Source organism: Arachis ipaensis, chromosome B2 (assembly GCF_059453495.1).
Source record: "Arachis ipaensis isolate K30076 ecotype BB chromosome B2, ASM5945349v1, whole genome shotgun sequence".
Lineage (NCBI taxonomy): Eukaryota > Viridiplantae > Streptophyta > Magnoliopsida > Fabales > Fabaceae > Arachis > Arachis ipaensis.
Genome location: NC_142437.1, coordinates 50,352,056 through 50,355,161, shown reverse-complemented (window position 1 = coordinate 50,355,161; position 3,106 = coordinate 50,352,056).

Sequence of the window (3,106 nt, the reverse complement as noted above, 5' to 3'; positions counted from 1 at the left end):
GCTGTCCGGTGGTAGGGGTTTCGGGTAGGGGTAATAGGAGGGGTAGGGGTTAAGGGGGAAGGATGGGAGGGGGTGAGGGTGGTGGTGGGAGGTGCCGTTGTGATGTGGGTGGCGGTGGCTGGCCGCGGTGGTGGAAGGGAGAAGAGAAGAGAGAGAGAGAAGAAGGAGAGAGAAGGAAGAATGAGTAGGGGATGGTTGGCGCGATGGGTTTGGGTGGTCGGCGCTGGGGCGGCGGTCCGGTGTGGGTGGTGGTGAAGGGTGCAAAGGGAGGAGGGAGGGAGAGCAGAGGGGGTTGGGGGAGAAGAATGGGGACGCGGGAGGGATAGGGTTTCGCGTCACTGGGGTTAGTGAATTTGAATCCACGCGATCGCGTGGGGCACGTGGTCGCGTGGCTAGGGAGGATGGGGGATTGACGCGATCGCGTGAAGGACGCGATCGCATGGAATGGGTAAAAGGACAAATGATGCGGTCGCGTGAGGCATGCGACCACGTCGCTGAAAATTGTGCAAAACGCACAATTCCAGCGTTGTTTCAGCGCAACTCTCTGTCTCCTTTGGGGTGTTGTGCAATCCACGCGACGCGAATGCGTCGCTCACGCTTTCGCGTGGGATGGGTGTTTTGTTAGTGACGCGTTCGTGTGATGGACGCGAACGCGTGAGCCATTTTATGCTAAACGCACAACAGCCGCACGATTCCAGCCCAGATTTCTGGGCGTTGGATTTTTACGCCGATTTCCGGATCACGCGTTCGTGTGAATGACGCGGACGCGTGGGAGGTGGTTTTTGCAACTGACGCGATCGCTTTAGCGATGCGGTCGCGTCGCACGCTTTTTTTTTATGCAGGTATGCAGTTATACAGTATGCAATGCTAAATGCAAATGTTATGAATAGCATCCAGGTTCAATAAAAATAAAACAATATAAAAGTAAACAAAACGAAATAAAATGGAAACAGGAACGATCATACCATGGTGGGTTGTCTCCCACCTAGCACTTTTAGTTAAAGTCCTTAAGTTGAACATTGGATGAGCTTCCTGTTATGGCGGCTTATGGTTAAATTCATACAGAAATCTCCACCAACGTTTGGAATGCCAACAGCGTCTGGGGTCCCAAACTAGGCATGTAAAGCTTCTGAGCAGCTTCAAACAAATTTTCAGGCTCCCGGGGTGACGAATATCAGAATATTTTCCAGGATCCCAAACCTTGCTTTTAAACCCGCCTTCGTTTTGATCTATATTTTTCCATTCGGGCGGTTTAGAGATTGTACTCTCACCAAGATGACCAAACGTCTTCCGAGATCCATTCGATTGAACATGATACCAATCCGTGCACTCCGAGTTGAAGCGTGGAACCTTATTGAACCTTGTGCACCAGCTCTGAGTACGAGCCATTTCCCTCTTACTCTTAAAGCCGCAGAAAGCTCTAAGCTGGCCATCTGTTTCAAGCAAACCATATTCAAGTGGAAAATTAAAGTTAAAGGTTAAGGATTGTACCCACTTGAAGCTTGTATTGGGTGGTAATGGCCTTAGGATAGGTGTTTCCAGTGGTTCTGTAAGTTCTACTCCCTTGTAATCTTCTGTGAATTCCTCCATTTCCTTGCAAAATTCTTCAAATGCATCTGTGTCTTGATCAAAGTCTTCGATGTCTTCCTCATCACTTAAGTCATAAGCTGGAGGTTGAGAGAAATCTACCTCCGCATCATCTTCGTATTCACTTGGGGAAGATTCTTCGATCTCAGAGAATTCACTTGCGGATGCAAGTTCATTACTAGGAGAACCTGACTTGAGGCTACTATCATCAAGGAAACTTGCTTCTTGGGTCATTCCGTCTAGTTCTTCATAAAATACCTGCCTTGGGGGTTGTGCACTATCCTCCTTAGCATCAATTGTAACGTCCTTGACGGAATTCTTCACAACTCTGGATTCCCATGGAAGTTCAACATCTCCTAAATCTTCAATCAGTACTTCATCCTCTTGGATAACTTGAGCTTCCTACAATTGTTCCAGAACAAAGTTGTGCTCATTACTGCCCTCTGGGATTTCTAGTGTCTCCTTCATGCTACATTCGTCAGTAGATTTTTCACATAAAGCTATTGGAGTTCCTTGAGGGTTTGAACGTCTGGAAGATAATTGATGTATTGCTTGCTCTAGCTGACGAAGGGTTGTATGAAGTTGATCTACTGTTTCCTTGAGACGAGACTGTGATTCTCGAGGTGATGGATTTTGGCATGGTACATAGGGAAGTGGTGGTGTTTGGGAGTAATCGAATTGGAACTGGGGTAAATAAGGATCATATGGTGGTGGATGGTGAAAAGGAGCTTGTGAGTGTGGTGGGTTAAAGTTATGTTGAGAGGATGGTCTATAGGCACAGGGTGGGGCTTGTTGGTAGTTACAAGGTTGTCCACCATATCTATTAGCTTGGTATGCATTGTAAAGTGGTCCTTGTCTGTGATACTGTGGAGGGTGTTATTGCCTAAAGAGTTGATCAAATCCTTTTGGCTCCATCCATCTTTGAGTTCTCTGACCTTGATGCATGTTCCTGTTATAACTTCTGTTCCCTTCAACGATATTAGAACCAAACTCAAAGTGAGAGGGGTGAGAATTCATAGTAGCTAATAAAAATAAAAAGGGACAAAAAAAAAACAAAAACAATTAAACAAATAAAAGAAAAATATTTACAATAACCAATAATAAGGCACACGATTGCAATTCCCCGGCAACGGCACCATTTTGACGTTGGGATTTTTGCTAGTAAAGAATTTTATAAAAATAGTCGCGTTGTAGATATTGTTTCTAAACCAACAGAAATCCCTTCGTGCAAACGTTTTGGTTGTCACAAGTAACAAACCCCTAAATAAATTGATAACCGAAGTATTTAAACCTCGGGTTGTCTTCTCAAAGAACTGCAGGGAAGTATGTTCTTATTATTGGTTATGAGTTTTGCAGATTGGGGTTTTGAAAATAAGGAACAAGTAATTAAATGACAAATAAAATAAATAAATAACTATAAAATAAACACTTGGCAAGGTATGAGAAATTGGAAGTCCTATCCTAGTTATCCTTATCAATGTGATGAGAATTGAGTTTAATCCCACTTAGTTAACCTTTA